Source organism: Octopus sinensis, linkage group LG19, assembly GCF_006345805.1.
Source record: "Octopus sinensis linkage group LG19, ASM634580v1, whole genome shotgun sequence".
Lineage (NCBI taxonomy): Eukaryota > Metazoa > Mollusca > Cephalopoda > Octopoda > Octopodidae > Octopus > Octopus sinensis.
In genome coordinates, this window is record NC_043015.1 from 13,706,973 (window position 1) to 13,714,680 (window position 7,708).

A 7,708-nucleotide genomic window follows, 5' to 3' on the forward strand; every position below is an offset into this window, starting at 1 on the left:
CTCTCCCCTTTTTCTGCTCTTCTCTCAGGTCGGGTAACCATGTATCTCCTTTACAGCAGCACACCTGTTTCTGCTCACATTCTCTCTCTCTCTCTCTCTCTCTCTCTCTCTCTCTCTCTCTCTCTCTCTCTCTCTCTCTCTCGCTCTCTATTGCTTTCTTTCTGTGTCTCTCTGGCTGGGTAACCATGTACCTCTCCAACAGCTAGACACCTGTTTCCATTTCTCTGTCTCACTATAACCCTTCATCAGTTGACACAAAAACCCCATTTCCAATGCCCCCTCCCCTCTCAAAGGATCTTTGTCTTGTAAGTTACTTGATGATCCTGCCAGTGTTGGTGCCACTTAAAAAGCATCTAGTCCACACTGTAAAGTGGTTGGCATTCGGAAGGGCATACAGCTGTAAAAACCATGCAAAACTGAATTTGCTTGTGTTTTGTGCCACATAAAAAGCAGTCAGTCTACTCTGCTGGATGGATAGTTTTAGGAAGGGCATCCAACTGTAAAAGCCCTGCCAAAACAGACACAGAAGTCTGATGCAGGCTCCTGCAAACCGTCCAGCCACGCCAGCACACAAGGTGAATGTTAAACAATGATGATCGTGATGATTATTGATGTATATATATAAATATATATATATGTATATGTATACATACACACACATCATCATCATCGTCATCGTCGTTTAACGTCCGTTCTCCATGCTAGCATGGGTTGGACGGTTCGACCGGGGTTCTGGGAAGCCAGAAGGCTGCACCAGGCTCCAGTCTAATTTGGCAATGTTTCTACAGCTGGATGCCCTTCCTAACGCCAACCACTCCGTGAGTGTAGTGGGTGCTTTTTACGTGCCACCTGCACAGGTGCCAGGCGGGGCTGGCAACGGCCACGGTCAGATTGGTGTATTTTATGTGCCACCGGCACGGAAGCCAGTCGAGGCGGTGCTGGCATCGGCCACGAGTCGGATATAGTGCTTTTTACGTACCACCAGACCAGGGATCCTGGCTGGTTCAATTCGATTTCGATTTCGCTTGCCCCAACATGTCTTCACAAGCAAAGGGGGTTGGCAAGGGTGCCTGTCGTACGGTCGCATTGGAGTATTTTACGTGCCACGGCCACGAGTCGGATAGTGCTTTTTACGTACCACCAGACCAGGGATCCTGGCTGGTTCAATTCGATTTCGATTTCGCTTGCCCCAACATGTCTTCACAAGCAAAGGGGGTTGGCATGGGTGCCTGTCGTACGGTCGCATTGGAGTATTTTACGTGCCACGGCCCCGAGTCGGATAGTGCTTTTTACGTACCACCAGGCCGGATCCTGGCTGGTTCAATTCGGTTTCGATTTCGATTTCGATTTCGCTTGCCCCAACATGTCTTCGCAAGCATGGGGGGTTGGGATGGGTGTCTGTCGTCGGATGAGGTTCTATATCGACTTCGCTTGCCTCAACCGGTCTTTGTGTCCAAGGGAGGAAAGGCATTCATAAGTGGGCTGGGCTCACTTGTCCTGCCTGGTCTTCTCACGTACAGAATATTCCAAAGGTCTCGGTCTCTGGTCATTTCCTCAGTGAGGCCTAAAGTTCGAAGGTCGTGCTTCACCACCTCGTCCCAGGTTTTCCTGGGTCTACCTCTTCCACGGGTTCCCTCAACTGCTAGGGATTGGCACTTTCTCACACACCTATCTTCATCCATTCTCGCCACATGACCATACCAGCGCAATCGTCTCTCTTGCACACCACAACTGATGCTTCTTAGGTACAACATTTCTCTCAAGGTGCTAACGCTCTGTCGAGTATGTACACTGACATTACACATCCATCGGAGCATACTGGCTTCATTCCTCACGAGCTTACGCATGTCCTCAGCAGTCACAGCCCATGTTTCGCTGCCATGTAGCATGGCTGTTCGTACACACGCATCATACAGTCTGCCTTTTACTCTGAGCGAGAGGCCTTTAGTCACCAGCAGAGGTAAGAGCTCCCTAAACTTTGCCCAGGCTATTCTTATTCTAGCAGTTACACTTTCAGCGCACCCACCCCCACTACTGACTTGGTCACCTAGATAACTACTTCTAGTTTTTCCCCCTGGAAAGTGACGGAAGTTGTTTTCTGCAGATTTTCGGAGGTTAATGCTCCCGAGCATCTGCCACATACAAAAACTATCTTCCCAGTTAGCCTACCTTTGACATTGCTGCACCTCTTATGTGTCCATAGCTTACACTGGGTACATCTTATAGAGTTTCTACCTACACCTTTTCTACAGATCGAGCAGGGCCATCTTCCTGAAGATATTTGTGGATTGTCTACCTTTCTACTTATTAGTACTTTGGTTTTAGCTAGGTTGACTCTAAGGCCCCTTGATTCTAAACCCTCCTTCCACACCTGGAACTTCTCCTCCAGTTCTGATAGTGATTCAGCAATAAGAGCAAGGTCGTCAGCGTAGAGGAGCTCCCAGGGACAGCCTGTCTTGAATTCCTCCGTAATTGCCTGGAGTACTATGATAAATAGGAGGGGGCTGAGTACTGAACCCTGGTGGACCCCAACCTCTACTTTGAATTCTTCTGTGTACATGTTGCCAACCCTAACCTTACTTACGGCATCTCTGTACATGGCTTGCACAGTCCTCACCAGCCATTCATCTATCCCTAGTTTCCTCATTGACCACCAGATAAGGGATCGGGGGACATATATATATATATATATATATACATTTATATGTATATATATGTGTGTGTATGTATACATATACATATATATATATTTATATATATACATCAATAATCATCACGATCATCATTGTTTAACATTCACCTTGTGTGCTGGCGTGGCTGGACGGTTTGCAGGAGCCTGCATCAGACTTCTGTGTCTGTTTTGGCAGGGCTTTTACAGTTGGATGCCCTTCCTAAAACTATATATATATATATATATATTATATATATATATATATATATATATATATATATATATATATATATATATATATATAGAAAAAAGTAAAGAGTGAAAAAACTACAGAAGGCTTAAATGTTAAAAAATATATATATTTGCGTCAATATGTCTGAAGAATATTAGAAAATTAAAAAAAAAATTTTTTTCTCTTATAATTTAAAAGAAATTTCTTTCTTTTAAATTATGTCATTATAAGAGAAAAAAATTTTTTTTTAATTTTCTAATATTCTTCAGACATATTGACGCAAATATATATATTTTTTAACATTTAAGCCTTCTGCAGTTTTTTCACTCTTTACTTTTTTCTATATATTCACCCACGTGCTTTCACAAACCAACTTTCTTATCTATATATATATATATATATATATAATATATATATATATATATATATATATATATATATATAGAAAAAAGTAAAGAGTGAAAAAACTACAGAAGGCTTAAATGTTAAAAAATATATATTTGCGTCAATATGTCTGAAGAATATTAGAAAATTAAAAAAAAATTTTTTTCTCTTTAATTTAAAAGAAATTTCTTTCTTTTAAATTATGTCATTATAAGAGAAAAAAATTTTTTTTTAATTTTCTAATATTCTTCAGACATATTGACGCAAATATATATATTTTTTAACATTTAAGCCTTCTGCAGTTTTTTCACTCTTTACTTTTTTCTATATATTCACCCACGTGCTTTCACAAACCAACTTTCTTATCTATATATATATATATATATATATATATATATATATATATATATATGTATATTCATATATATATAGTTCGTCTTTGTATTCTATTTAAAAAGCACTTGCGTTTAAATCCTCTGAATATTAGATAAGAAAGCAAGTCAGAAAGTAATTCAGTTTTTATTTGTATTACATTCTGACTCACCCTTGTATATGTTTGTGTGCATAGATTCATGGAATATTTTCTAGATATACCTGTTCAAATATCATAATAGCATGAAATTATTAGTAGTTCTTTTTGTTGAGTATTTAATTTATACACACACACACACACACACACACACACACACACATATATATAAACATAACAATACTGGGCTTAGTAAATTAATTTGATATCTAAAGGATCATAATAAATAATTTGATTTGGAATGGAATATTCTATCTAAATCATTTCTGTATGATAAAGGTAAATCTTTCTGTCTGCTTTGTAATGATGAAATGTATTTCATACCGTTCTCAGAGAATCCTCTTGTAAACACATTTAAAGAACACGTTTGTCATTGCAAACATTGGCAAAAACATACCTTTATTTCCTATAAGTGATTTCTACCATTCTATAAAATTCAACCTTTAACTGTCTTCTTATATTTCACTTCCACTAAATATATCTACTTCCAAGCCTTTAAGCTTTATTCCTATTCACCTATCGCTCTATATCTCTCTACTAATTTCTACTAATTTCTTTCTTTCTCCTCCTTCTCTTTCTATAAACTGCCTGACGTTATATCTCTCTTTACTTGTTTCAGTCATTTGACCATGGCCATGCTAGAACACCGCCTTTAGTCGAGCAAATCAACCCCAGGACTTATTCTTTGTAAGCCTAGTACTTATTCTATTGGTCTCTTTTGCCGAACTGCTAAGTTACAGGGACGTAAACACACTAGCATCAGTTGTCAAGCGATGTTGGGGGAATAAGCACAGACACAGAAACATACACACACACATACATACATACATATATATATACGCTGGGCTTCTTTCAGTTTCCATCTACCAAATCAACTTACGAGGCTTTGGTCAGCCCGAGGTTATAATAGAAGACACTTGCCCAAGGTGACACGCATGAGACTGAACCTAGAACCATGTGGTTGATAAGCAAGCTACTTACCACACAGCCACTCCTACACCTATATCTATTAATATTTTTTTTTTTAAACTTGCTAGCGTTCCCTTCAACATATAAGCAGTCATCACATTCTGCTAAAATGTCTTACTGAAATGTTTGGTTTCTTTCTTTTCCTCATGAGAAGATTGCATCATTTTATTCATTCTGGAATAATACCAACGTTTTCTTTGAAACATATGTTGGAAGTAAAAAGATTTTATTAACACCTGCGTTTAACTCCATTTATTTATTTATTTATATCATATGAAAACATTTCACCAAAACCTGAATGTCTACCTTTATAAGTAGGCTGTTTCATCCTTGGTACTTGTGTGAATTGTTGCTACTCTGGTAACTATTTATTTATTTTTTCCATGTTATTTGTAAACATTGAAAAAATGCACATTTATATATATATATTCACACACACATGTATAAACGTATACATATATTTCTCATTCTGTTCCACCATGTGATACCTAAAGCAGTTATCTTCTACAGTGCTGGGTTAACCAAAAACCTTGTGAGTAGTTTTTGTAGAGGGGGTGTGAAAGTAGCCTATTGTATGTGTGTGTGTGTGTGTGTGTGTGTGTGTGTACGCGTGTGTGTGTGTGTACCTATCAAGTTTGATGACACTATTGTCTTCTTTGGTGAGCTGAAAGATATCTGCTCAGTCCAATTCTGAATCCACAAATTCTGCTTCATGTAGGGCAAGGAAAATCTCTTGGTTGTGTTGTTTGATTTTGGGATCCATGCCAATGTTATTGTTTTGCCAATTGTTGATGGCATCGATGATGCTCAAATACTTTGATTTCTTTCATTGCAAATGTTAGGCTAAGTCTTTCTGCCTTGGATGAGATCTCAAAGCTTTGTTTACCTGCACCAGGAGCACCCATCACCCCTAAAACCTGGCTTGGTTGTTTTCCAGGTTAGCAGGGGTATGAATGTTGAATGAACAGGATGGCTTGCAGGAATGCACATGTTTGCCGTATTTCCTGTGGAAAAAGCGAAACCGAGGAAATTGCCAAGTGATGCTAGGGCTCCTTGAACACTGTCTATTAAAGCGCCGGGGCTGGTTGTAGATGTGTGGTGAGTGGCTGTGACATGTCAGCCCTTCTAGTTGTGCTGAGAGTGTCTGTATCTGCATGGCCTGTTGAGTCAGGAGTGTGTGTAGCTCCAGCAGTTCGGGGGAATCCAAAGAAGTAGCAAAAGGATTGGTGAAAGATATCAGAGCCGTCGTTGAGAAGGGGTTAGCTGCCTCAGCAATTTGATATGCTATTTCAGCCAGTTCGTTGACAGAATCCGATTCTTTAGTAGATGCCAGTATCACTTGTGTGTTGGCAGGCAGATGTTTCAGGAATATTTGTTTGAATATCCCGTCTGGCAAGGTGTGATCTCCTAGCACTTGTTTCATCCGACATAATAGTTATGACAGAGTTTTGTCACCCAACTCTTTGGAAATTAAAAGCTGGTGTAGTCGCTGTTGCTCCGAGTCAGAGGTCCTTTTTATGAGTTCAGTTTTAAAAGTGTCGTAAGACACGGAACCTGGTGGGGCCATAATCAAGTCCCTGACCTCCATCATTATTTCAGGTGAAAGGGCACTGATCAAGTGCATTGATTTTACTGCATCACTTGCTATTCTATTTACAGCAAACAGAGCCTCGACATGGGTGAACCAGAGGGCCAGATCGAAAGACCAGAAGGATGGTAGCTTTATTGAAATTGCAGCCTGAGGTAGTGCTATGTCCATGGAAGAGGAGGATGCAGGAGCCTCTTACTCTGGAAAGTGCATATATTTAATAAAAAGAAGGCAGTAATTCCTTTTTGTTGGGTCAGCGGGTTCTTTTTAGACAGGATCACCAATTTGTATGTATGTATGTATGTATGTATGTATGTATGTATGTATGTATGTATGTATGTATGTATGTATCTATCTATCTATCTATCTATCTATCTATCTATCTATCTATCAGCCTATCTACCTACCTATATTTCTATCTATCCTTCTCCATTGTCATGGAACCTCACCCAAAAAATAAAAACAATGCTCTCTTCTAAACAAAACCCCTTCCAAAAATCTGTTTTATATAAATGAACTAGCTATTTGTACATTCACAAAATTTTATTTGACGAGTTTGAGAAATGAATGAAAGTGCTAATGATAATGAAAAAATAAAAAGATTTTTTCCAAAATTCTGACGACCTTTTTTCTCAATATTCAATTTCTGTACATCACACCTAACACTGCATATACACACATATATACATCAGGGTTTGATTAAGACCCATAGAAGCCCTAAGCACTTAAATGATTTTGGTGCCCCCCACCCATGTATATGTAATTTAAAGTATAAATAATAATAAACCATAAAATATATATTTGTTTTCAAAATGAATCAAAACTAACAGTAAGAGGGAAAATAATGTTTATTTTTTTGTATACTTCTACTTTATTTAAGAGGGGATGAGGCAAAATGTGTAAGTGGGGTACAATGATTAATTTCTGATTTCTTTTTTTCTTCCTTGAACATCTAAGTTTAACTTGTCAAAATATTTTCGTCGCTATAAGACGGCGACCTGTTCACTGCCAAAAATCCGAAAATATTTTGACATATTAAACTTAAATGTTGAAGTGAATCGAATGGCTTTTGTGTGTTTCTTAAATGGCTTACAAACACCTTCCACGCTGCAATTATTTTCTCCCTACCTGCTTGAAACCGTTACATTGCAAGTAATCCATCAGCATTTTGCACTGTTGCATCAACTGATATACATGTGTATACGCACACACACACATACTTACATACATACAAGCACAGATGCATGCATATATACATACATGTGGCTGTGTGGTAAGAAGCTTACTTCCCAACCACATGGTTCCAGGTTCATTCCCACTGCATGGCACCTTGGG